We start from the raw sequence: 21,951 nt of genomic DNA, 5'->3' as shown, positions 1-21,951 counted from the left end.
ACACGCCCTGGCGTCTTCCAACCACTGCCTACTGCCTTGCGAATTAAAATTAGTATGTATAAGGCTACGGCAGTAAACCCTGAACAAAAAATCTGTGGTGGAGCCCCGCATCAGGCAGACATTTTTACAGAGCTCCAGTAAGACCCTTGTAGTGGAATAGGCGAAAGATGTGACCAACACGGGGACCCAATGACTACATCGGCAGATGAAGGCAATCCAAGATAGACAGGCTACTCAGGCAAAACCCAACAAGCTGGGCTATCGGTAGTCCATTTCAATTCTCCCTCTCCACAGTCGTTGCAACTGCCTGCAAGATGTGTGGTTACAACCTGCGCTCCTGCCTCACCACATAAATCAACTCATGCGCAGCCATTATCCAGCTCATCAGACTTCCCATTATCAAAACCCCTATTTTCCCAAAAGTTCTATGGCGACAAATGAGTGGCGACGGGACAGAGAGATGATTGCCGGGAGTCTCTAGTCACACCTCTGCACATGGGCGGCATAGATAAAATGGTAGTTTATGCTCTGGGATCTAGACGGCAGTGCAATCCGGTGCTGCTGTAAGATTGAGCATCCCTTACCAGGAGCCACTCTGTTCACCCCACAAGGAGAGGGGGCTAGAAAAGGTGCCCAACATAAGCTGCCTAAAGAGCCAGCATGACTGGGCAACCACACCCAATAAGGTCATCCTTATGCGATCTAAAACATAATCACAATCACAGATCAAAGCAAAAACAAACTAAACAACCTCTTATGGTCACTGTATAGTATGTCAAGATCCTTCTGGATAATGGCAAAAATGAGCATCCTGAAAGAAGAACCGCCTTTGGAGCAAAAGAGCTGTCTAGGTATAACATCGACATAGCAGTCATTAGTGAGTTATGGCTCCCAGACGAGAGTCGACTCACAGAATGCAGGGTCCGGTTATACCTTCTTCTGGAAGGGTAAGCCTGCTGTGAAGAGAAACTGCATTTATGGAGATGGATTTGCCATTCGCCAATCCGTCCTACATAGGCTAATTGAAATGCCTGTTGGGATCAACGACTGCTTCATGACGATCTGAGTCCCGCAGAATAACTCACATCATGCCATCTTCATCAATGCATATGCCCCAACACTGGATGCAGAGGGCAACAAAAAGAAGGCCTTTCACGCCGACCTCGAAAGAGTGCTAACCTCTATCCCCAGAGAAGACAAGGTTGTGCTCCTTGGTGACTTCAATGTCAGAGTTGGCAGAGATGCTGACATTTGGCAGGGAACCATAGGGAGAAATGGACTAGGCACATGTAATCTCAACGCCCTACTCCTCCGCAGAAAACCTCACTATCACCAAAACCTTGTTTAGACAGGCCGACAAGTACAAGGGTTCGTGGCAACACCCACGATCCAAACACTGGCATCTCATTGACTACATCATTGTCAGAGAAAGAGATCGCCGAGATGTTCTCATCATTCGAGCCATGTCTGGCTCAGACCACTGTGACACAGATCATCGGCTCGTTAGAGCTAAACTCTCTCTCCACGTTGCCTCAAAACAGCTAAGGCAACACGCCTTTAGTAGAGGCTTTAACATTAAGCGAATGAAGGATCCAATGATAGCACAAGCTTCCAGACAGCAGCTCAATGATGGGCTGATAAACAACCCAATAACAACCAACCAAAATCCGAGTGCTGAATAGGGTCCCATCAAAGCTGTCACGACAAAAACCTGCAATGAGACCCTCGGCCAGGCCCAAAGAAAACACCAGGATTGGTTTGCTGAAAACGACCCGAAAATCGAAGTACACGTCAATAGTAAACGTGCTGCTCTCACTGGCTGGCAGAACAACCGTAAGTCTCGGACCAAAGCTGATACCTTCCACGACAAGAAAGGGGCATCCCGTCGTGAACTTCGCAAACTAATGAACAAATGGTGGAAAAATAAAGCACGTGAAATGCAACAAAATTGCGGATCAACACAAAATCCACAAAATTTAAAATTCTGCTAAAATAATATATGGCCCAGCTACTCATAGCGTGGCCCCCTCCGCTCATCCGATGGTAACTCCCTAATTAAAGACAAAGAAGGCATCAGTCAACGCTGGAAAGAGCACTAACCATTCGCTGCTCAATCAAAACACCGATGTGAATGTTCCGAGATGTGGATGTTCTGACTACCTAGCAGGTCCCTCCCTCAGTACCCAGAGCTGAGGACCTCTGCTTACCAGCTGTCTCCACTCTCTCCTGGAGAATCTATGAGAGGAGGAGGAAATCCCCCAAGCTCTTAAAGACGCCTCGATCGTCAATATTTATAAGAGCAAGGGAGACCGGTTAGACTGGCAACTACCGCGGGATCTCACTGCTATCCGTAGCTGGCAAGATTATCGTCCAAGTCATCCAAAACAGACTTCTTCCCGAGGCGGAAAACTTCCTTCCCGAATCTCACTGTGGCTTCAGACCATCACGTGACATCACTGACATGATCTTTGCTGCCCGCCAGATGCAGGAAAAGTGCAGAGAACAGGATCATGACTTGCCCCTGGTTCAATCACTCCTTCACCTCCATCCAGATTAATGGTGATACTCTCTTTAATGTTACCCATATTCAGTACCTTGGCTCCTACCTGTCCACCACTGCAGACATCGATGAAGAGATTCAACATCGGATCAGATGTGCTTCTAAAGCCTTTGGCAGAGTCTGTACCCGTGTATTCAGCTGTGGGAAGTTGATATTACCTAAATAAATGCACGTGTATCAAACAGTCATTTTTCCCAAACTGCTGTATGGCAGCGAGACATGGGTCACATACAGGAGGTACCGCAAGGCACTTTTAAACTTTCACCAACGTAGTTTACATTCCATCCTCCGAGTTCACTGGGAAGACCAAAGAACAAATACCAGTATTCTCGCTTACACCAACTGTAGGAGCATCGAGGCTACCATTATCCATGAACAACCACGTTGGACTGGCCATGTTACCTGCATGAATGATAGTAGACTGCCAAAGCAGCTACTTTACTACTTTACTGCCATGTAACGAATGGTAAACATAACGCTGACCGACAATGGAAAAGGTATAAGGATAGTCTTATGACAAACCTGAAAAAGTGTTAAATCGATCCCCTTACCTATGAGACGATCACTCCACACTGTAACACTTGGGGGAGCACCACACGAAAAGGTGTCAATACTTTCGAATTAGCCCGACTGCATACCGAGGCAGTCAAGCGCCAGCACTGGAAAGACACTGCCGCCACCCTTCCCGCACAAGATGTATCCCTCCACAAGTGCAACATCTGTGGACGACTTTGCTGGTCCTGTATTGGCTTCTCGAGTCACCTCAGAGCTCACCAAAGAAGGTGACATCCTTAATAACTCATATCATTGTATCATAGTTGGATGATCGTCATACTCGGTTCCGGTTCCGAGTGATAGCAAATTAGTAAAGTAGAGTAGTAATAATAATAATAATTAAAAAATAATTAACGGTTTATTGAAAAAGTTCTGCAGCCCGAAGGCTGAAAATATACATTGGACAAAAATTACTTATTAGTAATAAGTTATTACATACAAAGACATGGGGTAGGTGGGTCGTTTAGCAAAAGCTTTCATTACTGAAAGAAGAAGGAACATGAATGGAACATACAAATTATTAAAGTTTACAGTTGATGGCCTGGGCCTGGGCTGGTCATTGAGACACCAAGTGGTGAGGTGTTCACGTGGTGCAGTGACTCGTCCTCGGGTGTTTATATGAAGGACCTCATGTGGTCATGGAGACATCGGGTGGTGTGGTGTTGACGTGGTGCAGTAACTCGTCCTCGGGTATTGATATGAAGGACCTCACGTGGTCATGGGGACACCGTGTGGTGTGGTGTTGCGGTGGTGCAGTGACTCATCCTCAGGTGTTGATATGGAGAACCTCACGTTGTCAAGGGGACACCGTGTGGCGTAGGGTGGTGTCACAGTACCTCACTCTCCTGGGTGGTGTTGTGTTATCTCGTAGTCAGGTGCACAGCCGGCCCTCTGTTGTTCCCAGGGTGGACGGATTAACACCGTCTGGTCAGATGATGGTTCCCAGGGGTGCTTATCTCAGTGGTGGGTCACGGCTCTCACTGGTACTGTCTAGTGCTGAATCCACTGGCTTAAACACTGTTCATCACTGTTTAACACTGATCCCACTTCTTTCCGAAACGAAATTGTAATTTTTTATTATGTTGATAACCCAGTGGGGAGGATGGGTCGGGGAGTGGTTTTCAGGAATGGGGCCGAACATGGCCAAGGGGGGCCGCTGCTCGGTAGGAGCAGCGTCTTAATAGGTCTTGACCCTACGGTGGTCAAGGATATAGTGTGTGTGTGTGTGTGTGGTAGGAAGCAGATGAATGAGAAGATCAAGAAAGAGATGGAAGTATGTAATGGACCTCCAGGAAGCAGTAGTACACGTAGTTGTTAGGAGAGAGTGGCGTCAAGGGCTTTATGAGGATAAGAACATAAGAAAGTGGGATACTGCAGGAGGCCGACTGGCCCATACAGGGCAGATCCCTTTCACACCCATCCCAGCACTTCCATGTGCCTATCCAACTTCGTCTTGAAGCTCCCTAGCGTCCCCGATCCTACTATAGCACTCGGTAGCCTATTCCACATATCCACAACTCTATTACCAAACCAGTGCTTGCCTATATCCTTTCTGAATCGGAATTTATCTAATTTAAAGCCATTTGTTCTAGTTATTTCGTTATTACTGAGCTTCAGAACATCTTCCATTTTACCCTTGTTAATCCCACTTACCCACTTGAACACCTCTATCATATCTCCCCTAACTCTACGCCTCTCTAATGAATGCAAGCCTAAGCTTTTCAGTCTTTCTTCATATGGAAGGTTTCTAATATTATGGATCATTTTTGTCATTCTTCTTTGTACTCTCTCCAAAGAATCTATGTCCATTCTATAATAAGGACACCAGAACTGAACCGCATAATCCATGTGTGGCCTCACTAATGCTAGGTAAAGTTTCAAGATAACGTCAGCAGTTCTGTTACTCACACCCTAGATATGAACCCAAGAATCCTGTTTGCCTTGTTGCGAACGCTAATACATTGTTTTCTAGGTTTCAAGTCGTTTGCTAACAAATACACCTAGATCTTTTTCACAAACTGAGTTTTCTATTTCCGTGTTACCTAGTTTATACTTAACGTTTGTATTCGTCTTCCCTATCTGTAGTACCTTGCATTTAACAGTATTAAAATTCATTTGCCAGTCTACTGACCACTCATGTAAGGTATCTAGATCTCTTTGAAGGTGTTCAAAGTCACTGTCTGAATTTATCACTCTCCCCATTTTGGTATCATATGCAAATTTACTAATCCTACTAGTTATGCCTAAATCAAGATCATTAATGAATATAACAAACAGCAGAGGGCCTAATAACAGTGTGAAGGCAACTGAAGAGAGACATGGAATTTAGTGAGAAAAGGGCCTAGGAAACAGACAGCTTACACGGTGTGTGTGTGTGTGTTTGGGCAAGTGTATGCTAAAATCAAAGTAGACAAAGAGAAGTAATAATCGAAAGCACAAAGAACAACACCACAACTTGGAGAGATAGACAGACAGATAAAGAAACAAAATAAACAGACTAAAATAAATCCAGACAAATAGACGCAATGACAAAATAGGAAAGTTAAACAAGAAAAAAAAAGAACACAGGAGTTTTAATCCACCCAAAAAATTATAAAAAAATAATTGACCAACAACCCGCATATTATATCGAGCTTAATTATGGATGGCTATCAGCGACGCCTCATAATTATCCCATTTACATAAGTGTCAGATAAAATAGAATATGTTTACCCGGCAGGTATGAAGAGTAAATTCCATCCCCGGTCGGCTGATTATTATAACGAATTATATAAAGGAGACTCATCTGGTGCGTTAAATTTGGTATTAAAGCTTTTGATATTAACGAGAGTCAGTCGGGAGAAGTTACCCCGTATGTGAAATATTCAACGTTGGATATTCATAAAAGATCACTTCAGTTCGCCTCAATTACCGGATTATTATTTTTGACACCAGCAATTGTGTTATTTATCTCTCTCTAGTTTATAAAACACAGGTGGTTGGCCGCCGCCGTTTCCGCTCCCATTAACAAAATAAACAAATCCTTTTATTTATTTTTTAACCCCCGGCTGGTCAATAAAAGATCACGCGACTGACCCCCAGCAAGTGTTTGTCCTGCGGTCGAGTCGCTTTATTACCCTCATTTATAACTAAATCTTTTTGATAATATATATATTTATTTATTTTTTTTTTCACCACGGACTGATTTACACGCGATGTGCTTTGTTGTGCTTCATACTCGACGGAGTGTGTTTGTGTGTGAAAGTTTTACAAGTGTCGGTATTTTTATTTGATTGAATGTTTACACACAGCTGTACGTTTGGTAGTTTTCGGTACATTATTATGATTGACTGAGATACACACACAAGAGTTTAAGAAGTAGTTTTGCTTCATAAGCTGATTTACGTTGACTGATCGGCGTGTACGAGTTTTAACATCAGTATCGTCACGTTCACCAATACACATATTGGCTACTGAACTTTTTTTTGTGACTGATTTAGAAACGGAATGTTTAGCAATTTTCTCAGACCACTGACTGATGTATCGCTGAGCGTGTGATTTTTATGTCCCATTTACAGGTCATGTGTTTCTTTTTGCTTGTGCTTCTACGCCTCTCTCTCATATATATATATATATATATATATATATATATATATATATATATATATATATATATATATATATATATATATATATATATATATATATATGAGAGAGAGAGAGAGAGAGAGAGAGAGAGAGAGAGAGAGAGAGTTATTAAATTTCTGAATAAAGTTAGTCAAAAATACATTCACGCCTAGAAGTACTTGTATACTATTTAGTTTTACTGTACTTTCTCTCCGTTAAATGATTTGCATGCGATATCATACACGACTATTTTATTTTGTAGCATGACTTAATTTACACCAAGAGCTTTCTATAAAATCTTTTTAATCTCTAAAAGTATTCACACACCTACGTCCTAGTAATTTAATATATACCATAAACTATTAATATTTATTAATTAAAAAAAAATAATCGTTTGCGATAAGGAAATATTTCTCTCTTTTGAAGTTATATTTTCATAACTAGCGCATGTCCAGTACTGATCTAGACTACGTGCTTCATCAAGACTGTGGTTGTTAAAGCGTAATAACACATAATAACATCAACAACAGCTGTTACAAACACCAGACACAGCAGTTCTGGAGCTGTGCTGTCAAGCGTCACCAACTTATAAAATGATTTTCTTTCTCTCTATAGGAATTCATCAATGGATGTAATATATTTTTTATTAATATTCATTATAGAGTGATTTTCACTTCACCGACAGGAGGTAACACTCTCACTACAATATGGCGCTAGTTGACCATAGTGGTAGTACTAGACCTACCACCACTACTACCTCAACCTTCACCACCACCAACACCACCACCTCATCACCACCACCACCAACTCCACCACCACCATCACCTCCACCACCATTTCCACCAACACACCGACGCCGCCACCGCCACCACCACCTCGACCACCACCACCCTAGACGCAATATTGATGGGTGCTCCCTGTACCGACTCAATATCAAGAGTAAACATTTAGCACGCAGCTTCGTCTCTTCTCAATCATGGACAACGGCGTTGCCATTTGTTTTCCACATCCGCGGCCAACTGGAGAACATATTGATAGCGACCGACCCCTCTCATACATACACTTAGTATAATTAATGACAACTCTGTCCTGCCCATCGCGAGGCAACACCAACTCTCTCCGTTAGTCTCTGAAAGGGTTTAGTGGTTCAGAACTATGATTAATAGGCTGGGATATTGACACACACACACACACACACACACACACACACACACACACACACACACACACACACGCACGCGCACACGCACACACACACACACACACACACGCGCGCGCACGTACACACACAAGAAAAAAGCTCGTGAATACTCTGACAATGACCACAAAAAAAAGAGTGAATTACATATGAGTTTGGATTCTTTCAGGTATTTGGTGGTTTTGAAATTTCTGATTAACATTAAGAATTTAAGGTTATTTTGACGTATAAACACAATGATTCTGATATAGTGAGGATAAGTGTTGTCTGCTGCACGGAATACCTCACATGCTTTAACACACAAGCACACAGAGAATTTGTCAATAACATATGATTAAATATTTTTCCAACTATTTACTGTTTTAAATAAACTTTGTTTAAAGGAATAATAAACAGACTCTAACAGAGAAATAAAAAGGTCTTGTGAATGGAAATGATTCCAACATTAAAGGATCTGGTGGTGTAGAAACTATGCCTGAACAGTGACACATTAAACTTATTGTCACACTGTACAGTAATAAAGTTTTGTGATATAGCGGTGAGTAAACATTATTTCGGTTCAAGTGGGTTAGGAATGTAAGATTTATAGTGGGATAATAACCAGGACATGACAAAAACATAAAAGGTTCAGGTAGAATATATGAGGACACATTTTTTCGAGGATTAATGTTATCTAGAAATTTAGATTAGAAGCTGGGATAGTAAGTATAATTTGACACGATAAAAAACAAGGCTTTTATGAATTACAGGTGTGTACTCAGTCAACAGTGGCGTCGGGGGTGACCACACAGGAGGGAGAAGGCGTGAGAAAATACTCCCGTCCAGGTAATTAATGTGGGAGTCGGACATTACCAACCATCATAACTTACTGTATATCAGGTGAGTTTACCTTGAGTCACTTGTCGTATAGTGATTAGTTATTTAATGAGGAACTGAATTAGCGAAATCATGTGCGAGTCGGTAAAATAATAATAATAATAATAATAATAATAATAATAATAATAATAATAATAATAATAATAATAATAATGTCATTGCAGTTGTGTGAAAAATTTATCTTACTTCAGGCAAGATGTGGCGACAAGAAACACACCGAACATGTCGCTAGAGTTTACTGATAAGTAGATCATGTATATTACGAAAATGGATTGTTCAGCTACTCTTGTGGTCACTCATGTTATTAGCTGATTTAGCAGTATGTGTGTTATCAAGGTCTGCAGGGCTTCCTATATAATTCTAAATTTACATTTCTATAGTTTTCCTGTTGTCTTTCTCTGCTTTTACCTGACATACGGATGTGTAACCTGTGACCTATATACCACATCCTGATTCAACTATACTCATATATTACTGGTAATAAAATGAAAGGACGACAAATGGGCTTTGTTTTAGCGACTTTACTAGTCACACACACGTGTGTGTGTGGGGGGGGGGGGGCGGTTAATTCATATACTAAAGACATTTGTACGTTTTCTTTTCATGTGTTGTTGTCCAGTAAATTAATTTTGAAACAAATAAAAACGAAATCGTGTTCATGTAAGTCCAGCTGAATTAGGATGAATCACATTCTTCACTGTTATAAGTAATTTTTTTTCACCCGTGCACGTTCCCTATTCGTTATAGTACAGCTGGGTGAGGTGATTCAAGTGAAGCACATTCATCGTCATTAACTGTCATTTGTTCTCTCTACTTGCCCAACCAGGTGTGTTCTGCTATACCTGTAGTGTCTCCCTTCCATCATCTGACCACAAGAAATACCCATATATTTATCTTGTTTACGTCATGTCACTCCTTACATCACTCCGGCACCACACACACTAGTAACACGGTCATCTTACTCTACGAACCCAACGCCATGGTATCCAGTCATACATGCACAACCTCTTTTTCCTGGATGTCTCCTCCCCTCCCATCCAGGCCTCTTCTTATCTCATCCATCTACTTTCTTCAAGGTAATTTCCCTTCCTCGTCCACTTACTCGTCCTCTTTTCAATTAGTTATACATTCTTACATTACTTTACTTCTCATTCATTTAACGTCTTCATCACCGTATTAAACCCTGATCCACTCTGGCAGTCCTTCGCTTTTATATTTATTACTTAAATTCGTGTATTTTACTCTTTGTAAATTATTCTCAAATGAATATTCTTTTACTTCTAACTTGTTTCTTTGTCTAACATTTACAGGACATAATTCACACCCATACAGCAATGTACTTCGACTATTACTCAATGTGTCCCCCATCGTTGTCTTCTTTGACATAGATCTCTTTGTCTTTACATATTTCTCGGTGAACTCAATACCTTCTTTCCCTGAGCCTCTCTATGGCCACTCAATGTGTTCCATTAACTCTATTCAAACTACCATTCTTTTCTATCATTCTCCATTGTCTACTTATTTTTATCACTTTATTTTTGTTCAAATTCGGTATCAGCTTTCTCCTAATATACATTTCTTCCAAAATCATTCTGCTTCACCCACTAGATCAGTGTCATCTGAAAACACAAGTAACTCACCTCCTATTTATACTACTTAACTATATCAATCAAACTTGTTTCTCTCTTCATCACTAACTGCATCATCCATGAATATTCCCCTTTGTATATAGTACAACCTGACACATTACAACTGCTTGATGCACTTCTACTTTCACCAGGAACTTGCTCTTTTCTTCTCGACACACTCTGGCACATGTTTCACTTTCATTTTCAGAACATTTGACATCATTCAACTATTCTCCATTTATTTCATACGTTTTCAAGACTCTCCATGTCCCCTTTCTGTCGACTCCATCATATGCTTTTTCCAAAACCATAAATACCACAAACACTCTTCCCCGTACCCAGGAATTTCCCTTCGTACTCCATAATGTACTGTAGGCACTTGATCCACGCGTCCTCTTCGTATTCAAGCCCACCCTCTTCTACATCCATATATAAACTTTTATTACCCCAAGATTTTCTGAAGAAAATTAATCCCCTACACAACTTTTCAAGTTATACTGAACAAATATATTCCTCTATAATTTTTAATCATTCTTATCTTTTCCAATGCGTAGCGAATTACACATAATCCTTTCTTGTCATTAGTTCTCTTTATTTTCCACTCCCACCCTTAACATTTCTATATTGGTTCCACTCACTCTTTAAGCTTTACATTCTTGATCTTACTTGTAGTCTGTTTCACCTCATCCTCAGTTATCCGTTTTACTTCTTTCAACTTGACGACTATCATTACTCCTCTTCACAAACAGGATAAATCCATGTCTCTCTGACCTCCTGTATACGGTACAGCAATAGCTAAAATTACTCTCGCACCTTTCCCCTAGCTCCTCCTTTTTCCCCACAGTACAACTATCACCATCATCACCACACCTCACCCTCCGTCATCCACCACCACAACACCCACCATCCGTCATCCACCACCACCACCACACCTCACCCTCCGTCATCCACCACCAGTGGTGGTCCACCACCAGTGGTGGTCCACCACCACACACTCACCCACCATCACCACACTCCCACCTCCGTCACCCTCCACCACCACCCCACACTTCACCTTCCTTCACCCCACCACCACCACACTCTTCACCTTCCTTCACCCCACCACCACCACACTTCACCTTCCTTCACCCCACCACCACCACACAACACCTTCCTTCACCCCAACACACATCACCTTCCTTCACCCACCACCACCACACACACCACCTTCCCTTCCACCCCACCACCACCACACTTCCCACCTTCCTTCACCCCACCACCACCACACTTCACCCCACCACCACCACACTTCACCTTCCCTTCACCCCACCACCACACTTCACCTTCCTTCACCCCACCACCACACTCTACCTTCCTTCACCCCACCACCACCACACTCATCACCTTCCTTCACCCCACCACTGCCACCACACCCTCCTTCTTTCATTCCACCACCACACTTCACCTTCCTTCATCCCACCACCACCACACCTCGCCTCTCCTTCATCCCACCACCACCACACATCACCTTCTCTTCACCCCACCACCACCACACCTCACCTGCCTTCACCCCACCACCACCACACATCACCTTTCCTTCACTCCCACCACCATACCTCACCTTCCTTCACCCCACCACCACACATCACCTTCTTCACCCCACCACAACCACACATCACCTTCCTTCACCCCACCACCACCACACCTCACCTTCCTTCACCCCACCACCACCACACCCTCACCTTCCTTCACCCCACCACCACCACACCTCACCTGTCTTCACCCCACCACCACCACACATCACCTCCTTCTCACCCCACCACCACCATACCTCACCTTCCTTCACCCCACCACCACACATCACCTTCCTTCCACCCCACCACAACCACACATCACCTTCCTCTTCACCCCACCACCACCACACCTCACCTTCCTTCACCCCACCACCACCACACTTCACCTTCCCTCCATCCCACCACCACCACACCTCCACCTTCCTTCACCCCCACCACACCACACCTCACCTTCAACCCACAACCACACATCACCTTCCTTCCACCCCACCACCACCACACATCACCTTCTCCTTCACCCCACCACCACCACACAACACCTTCCTTCACCCCACCACACACATCACCTTCCTTCACCCCACCACCACCACACACCACCTTCCTCTCATTCCACCACCACCACACTTCACCTTCCTTCACCCCCACCACCACCACACTTCACCCCACCACCACCACACTTCACCTTCCTTCACCCCACCACCACACTTCACCTTCCTTCACCCCACCACCACACTTCACCTTCCTTCACCCCACCACCACCACACACATCACCTTCCTTCACCCCACCACTACCACACCTCCTTTCTTTCATTCCACCACCACACTTCACCTTCCTTCATCCCACCACCACCACACCTCGCCTTCCTCTTCATCCCACCACCACCACACATCACCTTCCTTCACCCCACCACCACCACACCTCACCTGCCTTCACCCCACCACCACCACACATCACCTTCCTTCACCCCACCACCACCATACCTCACCTTCCTTCACCCCACCACCACACATCACCTTCCTTCACCCCACCACAACCACACATCACCTTCCTTCACCCCACCACCACCACACCTCACCTTCCTTCACCCCACCACCACCACACCCTCACCTTCCTTCACCCCACCACCACCACACCTCACCTGCTCCCACCCACCACCACCACACACATCACCTTCCTTCACCCCACCACCACCATACCTCACCTTCCTTCACCCCACCACCACATCACCTCTCCTTCACCCCACCACAACCACACATCACCTTCCTTCACCCCACCACCACCACACCTCACCTTCCTTCACCCCACCACCACCACACTTCACCTTCCTCCATCCCACCACCACCACACCTCACCTTCCTTCACCCCACCACCACACCCTCACCACCTTCAACCCACAACCACACATCACCTTCCTTCACCCCACCACCACCACACATCACCTTCCTTCACCCCACCACCACCACACCTCACCTTCCTTCACCCACCACCACCACACTTCACCTTCCTCCATCCCACCACCACCACCTCACCTTCCTTCACCCCACCACCACACATCACCTTCCTTCACCCCACCACCACCACACCTCACCTTCCTTCACCCCCCACCACCACACCTCACCTTCCTTCACCCCACCACCACCACACCTTCTTTCACCCTCTCCCTCACACTTCACCTTCACCACACCTTCCTTCACCCCATAACCACCGTACCTCACTTTCTCCACCCCAACACCACACAACACCTTCCTTCCTTCACCCCCACCACCACACTTCATCTTCCTTCACCCCACCTCACCTTCCTTCACCCACCACCATATCACACCTTCCTTCACCCCATCACCACCACTTCACCTACCTTAACCCCATCACCACCACATCACAATTTCCTTCACTCCATCACCACCACACTTCACCTTCCTTCACTCCACCTCCACCACACTTCACCTTCCTTCACCCCAACACCACACAACACCTTGCTAGCTTCACCCCTCCACCACCATACCTCACTTTCCTTCACCCCACCACCACCACACTTCACCCCACCACTTCACCTTCCTTCCTCCTCCACCACCTTCACCTTCCTTCACCCCACCACCACCCTTCACCTTCCTTCCTTCACCCTCCACTACCACCTCCACTTTCCTTCACCCCACCACCACCACCTTCACCCCACCACCACCTTCACCAACCACACCCCCTTCACCTTCCTTCACACCACCCCCACCACATACCTTCCTTCACTCCACCTCCCCACACTTCACCTTCCTTCCCCCACCACCACACTTCCTTCCTTCATCACCCTCCACTCGCCTCACTTTCCTTCACCCCACCACCACACACACTTCACCCCCACCACCACCACTTCACCCCACCACCACACTTCACCTTCCTTCCCTTCACCCCTCCTACCATACCTCACTTTCCTTCACCCCACCAACACCACTTCACCTTCCTTCACCCCCACCACACACTTCACCTTCCTTCACCCCACCACCACCACACAACACCTTCCTTCACCCCACTACCACACTTCACCCCTCACCCCACCACCACCACACTTCACCCCACCACCACCACACTTCACCTTCCTTCACCCCACCACCACACTTCACCTTCCTTCACCCCACCATCACACTTCACCTTCCTTCACCCCACCATCACTCTTCACCTTCCTTCACCCCACCACCACCACCACACCACACCTTCCTCAACCTGCCACACCTCGCCTTCCTCAACTCTCACCAGGAGCAGGCGCTAAATATTGTACCTCACAAGTATCCAGTCCTCGTTTAATTATGCCTCATAAATTGGACATTTTTGGCAGGGCTGACACTCTGATACGGAGGGAGCGTCGCCCCACACACTGCACTGCTCCTCATTCTTACAGTCGCCTTATTTATGACCTGAATTATATAAGTTGGCGGCGTCAAGCACTGGCCTGTGTTACCCCCGTGTAAGATCTGCTCACTAAACACTGCAGGCTGAAGATTCCCCAAGATTCCAAAGTTAAATCCGTTCCCCTGACTTGGCTGTATATTACTGCTGTACCCTTAAGCTAGAAATATTCCTACTGTCTGGGAATGTGAGAAAGTCTTTAATTGTTTATATTAAGGAACGACACAAATTTGATGGTATAAATATAATCTTAATTACACTGGAGATTCTGCCACAACTACGTACATTAAGGGACATGGTAAGAAAGTATCGTAAGAATTGCTGTGAATCTCAACCTTGGCTATGGAACTAATGGGCGAATCATTGTTGTTAAATTGACCGTAGTTTACAAATTAAAATATATACCAAAAGATGAATATTAGAAAAATAACAAACAAAAGAAATTGGTCCCAGTAGCTCCCAAATAATAAATTGTACGGTACTTTAAAATGACGACGAAAAAAATAAATCGATAATTTAGAGTCAATAAGAAAACATTTCGATATGAACCAAAATATAAGTACATTAACTACCAGTGTGTTATAATAAAACATATGCTTATTATCAACAAAATAAGTTGTTTGGCCTAATTATGCACACAAATGTAGTAAGACCTTTACGTGTGAGGTAATGGAGATTATTGTGGGAATGTGTCAGGTGTAATCACTGCCAGGTTAAGTAAGGGGGAATGTTAATAGACTCACGCAGTCTTTCTCTCTCTCTTTTCTGTTTTTCTCTGTGCCCTCTCTTTTGATTTTCCCTCTCATTGTTTTATGCTATTTTACTTTCTCTTTTCTCACTTATTCTCTTTCATTTTTTCCTCTCTTTCTGTCAAACTAAAGTACTCTTTAGGTGTCGTCTCATAAAATCACTCTCATTCTCATTTTCTCTTTCTCTCTTATTTACTCCTAATCATCTCTCTCTCACTCTTTCATTCTTGTCCCCCTCACCCTCTCTCTCTGTATCTGTTTCTCTCATCCTTTCCCGCCCCCTCTCTCTCTCTTTCATTCTCTCTTTATCTTTGTTTTTCGTTCCTCTCTCTCTCACTCTCTCTCTGTCTCTCAGGAAGGTAAAGTATGAACAGCACAGGAGCAACAAGGGAGACGCCCGGCCACCGTACATGGTAGAACAGAGGGAAGTAATATCTGATAAACAGAGCACAAGGGCGGCGGGTGATGCCACATGACCACGAGGCATGCTCAAGGAGATGTGTGTGTGTGTGTGTGTGTGTGTGTGTGTGTGTGTGTGTGTTGGGAGAAGACGACGTGATAACTTGCGTATGTTGGATAAGACATGGTGACGTGTCTTCTTTAAACACCGTAATGGATCAGAAAAATTACAATGTTCGCTTATCCGTTAAAGAACAATGTTACCCAAAATTACATGTATTTAGTCTAATCTTCTCTAAAATGGTGTAAGAAAGCAGGATACCATGATATAGTTATGTATTAAAATATAATGGAAAGACGTGAGAGGAAGGGGAAGTTCCAGCGGGCAAAAAGTGCGACGAATGAACGAGGTGAATGGTGATATAGCTCAACTTGCACGGAATAGGTCTGACATGATGAAGAATAACGTGTGTTGCGACTTAACAAAAAGATGAAGGAAGGACACGATTTCATACAGTACAGTGACCATGAAGATAGTGATATATTGATATATTATAAAGAGGTAGACCGTGTGGTATATAAGGTTTAAAATCTATAAGTTGTATTTTGTTTAATAATGATAAAATGATGACTGTAGTTCGACCCACACCACACACGAAATTAATATTCCACGAGAAAATATTATTATAGTGCAGCATTTTTCACAGTGTTAGACATGTGGAATATCTAAGAGAGGTTAATAGTGATAGCGCAATTAATGGGATTGATTACTGTGGCTTGCACACTAAAGGAGTTAGTGAATGAAGCTATGAAATTAAAGGTTTGAAATGAACTTGTGTGAGAGAGAGAGAGAGAGAGAGAGAGAGAAATTGGTGTGATGACCATAAATTTATCCGGGTTACTTGTTTCTTATGGAATTAATGACTCCAAAACATGAGCTCAATGCAACTGTGGTATTTAAAAGCGATTTACTGGGAGACTTGACCGAGTGTGGACATTAAGGGAGTGAGAGAGACTTGTGCGCATGTTAGTGTAATCAGCATAGGAATGTGTACTGCTGGCAGGAATGAAGAGGAGGTCATTAATATGAAGTAAGAAGAGGGTAAGAGTAAGGTGTGGGCTTCAAGGTAATCCAGCGTTGATGAAGTAGTGTAAATCATCCACGAGAGGAAGTAGTGTAAATCATCCATGAGAGGAAGTAGTGTAAATCATCCATGAGAGGAAGTAGTGTAAATCATCCATGAGAGGAAGTAGTGTAAATCATCCATGGGAGGAAGTAGTGTAAATCATCCATGGGAGGAAGTAGTGTAAATCATCCATGAGAGAGAGAGTAGTGTAAATCATCCCTCAGAGGAAGTAGTGCGTCATCCATGAGAGAGGAAGTAGTGTAAATCATCCACGAGAGAATAGTAGTGCAAATCATCCATGAGAGAGTAGTGTAAATCATCCATGGGAGAGTAGTGTAAAATCATCCATGAGAGAGTAGTATAAATCATCCATGGGAGAGTTGTGTAAATCATCCATGAGAGGAAGTAGTGTAAATCATCCATGAGGAAGAGTGTAAATCATCCATGAGAGGAAGTAAGTGTAAATCATCCACGAGAGAGTAGTGTAAATCATCCACGAAAGAGTAGTGTAAATCATCCCTCAGAGAGTAGTGTAAATCGTCATGATGAGGAGTAGTGTAAATCATCCATGAGAGGAAGTAGTGTAAATCATCCATGAGAGGAAGTAGTGTAAATCATCCATGAGAGGAAGTAGTGTAAATCATCCATGAGAGGAAGTAGTGTAAATCATCCCTCAGAGGAAGTAGTGTAAATCATCCATAAGAGGAAGTAGTGTAAATCATCCATGAGAGGAAGTAGTGTAAATCATCCATGAGAGGAAGTAGTGTAAATCATCCATGAGAGGAAGTTGTGTAAATCATCCATGAGAGGAAGTTGTGTAAATCATCCATGAGAGGAAGTAGTGTAAATCATCCATGAGAGGAAGTAGTGTAAATCATCCATGAGAGGAAGTAGTGTAAATCATCCATCAGAGGAAGTAGTGTAAATCATCCATAAGAGGAAGTAGTGTAAATCACCCATAAGAGGAAGTAGTGTAAATCATCCATGAGAGGAAGTAGTGTAAATCATCCATGTAAGATGAGTAGTAAATCACCCATAAGAGGAAGTAGTGTAAATCATCCATGAGAGGAAGTTGTGTAAATCATCCATGAAAGGAAGTAGTGTAAATCATCCATGGGAGGAAGTTGTGTAAATCATCCATGAGAGGAAGTAGTGTAAATCATCCCTCAGAGGAAGTAGTGTAAATCATCCATAAGAGGAACTAGTGCAAATCATCCACGAGAGGAAGTAGTGTAAATCATCCACGAGAGGAAGTAGTGTAAATCATCCATGAGAGGAAGTAGTGTAAATCATCCCTCAAAGGAAGTAGTGTAAATCATCCCTCAGAGGAAGTAGTGTAAATCATCCCTCAGAGGAAGTAGTGTAAATCATCCATAAGAGGAACTAGTGCAAATCATCCACGAGAGGAAGTAGTGTAAATCATCCACGAGAGGAAGTAGTGTAAATCATCCATGAGAGGAAGTAGTGTAAATCATCCCTCAAAGGAAGTAGTGTAAATCATCCCTCAGAGGAAGTAGTGTAAATCATCCCTCAGAGGAAGTAGTGTAAATCATCCATGAGAGGAATTAGTGTAAATCATCCGTAAGTTCCTCCCAATTATAAGGTAAAATAACATCTCTTCCAAAAAAAAACCCACCAAAAACAAGCACAATAAACGCAGTAAACAATTAAAAAAAAAGCAATATTACCATTACGGTGATAAACCTTGCGGCGGCCAACATACAGTACTGTACACCGAGGCCCCATACCCGCCGCATCACTCATTCTCACCCAGAATATAATTTACTGCAACGATTATTTAGAGGAAAAAAGAATATATGATAAAATTGTATTCGTTTCTAACACATTCTATTTTATTTCTGATGGTGTGAGGGAGACGAAATATATTTATGGTTGGTTGGTTGATTTTGTGATTGACTATGGGTTGATTAGTTTGTTTGACTGATTGTTTGACTGTTAGATTAAGTGTGTTTAGTTGAGAGTAAGGTTGTCTGTTTCTATGAATGGGGCCGATAGTCTAATTAATTGTAAATGGTTAATTGTTTGGTAGATAGTATGGTTGACCATGAGATTTAGGGTCTAATTAGTAATAAGATTGACAATACGGTGAAGAATGTGGTTGATTGTTTATTTGATAACATAAGATAGATGATGTAATTGATTGGTGGGAAGTAACAGTGGTTGACAGTTGGGATTAGAATATGATTGATTATCAGGATGGTTGAGAATACTGTGGTCATTATTTTGACAGAATAATATGTAATGTTGATATTGTGGTTGACTGTAATGTTTTAACAGTGACTGACAGCATAACTGACATTGGTTGACGGTATAATTGACTAGTTGACAGTAAAAAAGACAAGAGGTCAGCAGCATTAATAACTGAAATTGACAAGATGATTGACCACATTTGACAGCCATAATAGACAAAGGATGACAGTATGCCACTATCTTCACCCCTCCACCAAGGTCACCAATATGACAGTATGCCACTGTCTTCACCCCCACCAAGGTTACCAATATGACAGTATGCCACTATCTTCACCCCCACCAAGGTTACCAATATGACAGTATGCCACTATCTTCATCCCCACCAAGGTCACCAATATGACAGTATGCCACTATCTTCGCCCCCACCAAGGTTACCAATATGACAGTATGCCACTACTTTCATCCCTTCACTAAGGACACCAATATGACAGTATGCCACTACCTTCACCCTCACCAAGGTTACCAATATGACAGTATGCCACTATCATCATCCTCACCAGGTCCAATATGACAGTATGCCACTATCTTCACCCCTCCACCAAGGTCACCAATATGACAGTATGCCACTATCTTCACCCCCACCAAGGTTACCAATATGACAGTATGCCACTATCTTCATCCCCACCAAGGTCACCAATATGACAGTATGCCACTATTCTTCATCCCCACCAAGGTCACCAATATGACACTATGCCACTGCCTTCATCCCTTCACCAAGGTCACCAATATGACAGTATGCCACTATCTTCATCCCCACCAAGGTTACCAATATGACAGTATGCTACTACCTTCATCCCTTCACCAAGATCACCAACATGACAGTATGCCACTATCTTCACCCCCACCAAGGTTACCAATATGACAGACCACAACACAAACCACGACAAACTTCACCAATAAGTCGTAACCACATTACCAGAATTCTCCAATAATAATAGTAATTAAAAAAAAGCTGCATAATGATATCAGTAGTGTTGGTAAATTATGCAAATTAGCTGGCCGGATGCGTTTCAAAACAGTTTAGCATCGAAACGTAATTGTCGGGAAAAATATTTTTTTTTGTATAAATATATATTATATAGTGGCAACTGAGCGTCACTCAGTCAGGTGTTGGACACTGGTCAACATGTGTTAAAGTGTTCCCTGTGTGTTAAGTGTTTCCTGTGTGTTAAGTGTTTCCTGTGCGTTAAGTGTTTCCTGTGTGATAAGTGTTTCCTGTGTGATAAGTGTTTCCTGTGTATAAAGTGTTTCCTGTGTGATAAGTGTTTACTGTGTATAAAGTGTTTCCTGTGTGTTAAGTGTTTACTGTGTGTTAAGTGTTTCCTGTGTGTTAAGTGTTTCCTGTGCGTTAAGTGTTTCCTGTGTGATAAGTGTTTCCTGTGTGATAAGTGTTTCCTGTGTATAAAGTGTTTCCTGTGTGATAAGTGTTTACTGTGTATAAAGTGTTTCCTGTGTGATAAGTGTTTCCTGTGTATAAAGTGTTTCCTGTGTGATAAGTGTTTACTGTGTATAAAGTGTTTCCTGTGTGTTAAGTGTTTCCTGTGTGATAAGTGTTTCCTGTGTATAAAGTGTTTCCTGTGTGATAAGTGTTTACTGTGTATAAAGTGTTTCCTGTGTGATAAGTGTTTCCTGTGTGATAAGTGTTTACTGTGTATAAAGTGTTTCCTGTGTGATAAGTGCTTCCTGTATGTTAAGTGTTTCCTGTGTATAAAGTGTTTCCTTTGTGTTAAGTATTTCCTATGTGATAAGTGTTTATTGTGTGTGATGCGTTTACTGTGCATTAAGTGTTTACTGTGTCTTAGGTGTTTCTTGTGTTAAGTGTTAAGTGTTTCTTGTGTTAAGTGTGAAGTGTTTACTGTGTGTCAAGTGTTTACTGTGTCTTAGGTGTTTCTTGTGCTAAGTGTGATGTATTTGCTGTGTGTTAAGTGTTTACTGTGTCTTAAGTGTTTCTTGTGTTAAGTGTTAAGTGTTTCTTGTGTTAAGTGTGAAGTGTTTACTGTGTGTTAAGTGTTTACTGTGTCTTAAGTGTTTCTTGTGCTAAGTGTGATGTATTTGCTGTGTGTTAAGTGTTTATTATGTGTTGGGTGTTTTTGTTGTGTTGTGTTAAGTATTTACTGAGTGTTGTGGTAGGTGTTTCTGGTGTATTAAGTGTTTTATGTTGTGTTTATTGTCTATTGTTAAATCTTTATTGTGTGTTGTGTTACTATTGTGTTAATTGTGTACAGTACTGCAGATTTTGGTGTGAAAAGGTTCGGTTGTGTTTTGTTAAGTCTTTAGTGTCTCCATAAAGTAATATCATATACCCAGTATGTAAATTACATAGGTTTTAATGCAGACAATGACGAGATGAAACAAAAACTGACCAACAGATTATCTGAAAAAAGGTGAAAAACATAGGCTTAGAGTTAATGCTGTAAAGACGGAAATAATAGTTGTTCTCAAATTAAAAATAAATCCTAAAATAAAAATTATAATAGGCAATAGAGAACTTAAATAGATGGAAAATGTTATGTGTTGATAAAATGATATAAAC

The sequence above is a fragment of the Homarus americanus genome, unplaced genomic scaffold, assembly GCF_018991925.1.
Source record: "Homarus americanus isolate GMGI-L3 unplaced genomic scaffold, GMGI_Hamer_2.0 scaffold39675, whole genome shotgun sequence".
NCBI classification, from domain to species: Eukaryota; Metazoa; Arthropoda; class Malacostraca; order Decapoda; family Nephropidae; genus Homarus; species Homarus americanus.
Note: the sequence above shows the minus strand (reverse complement) of the source record.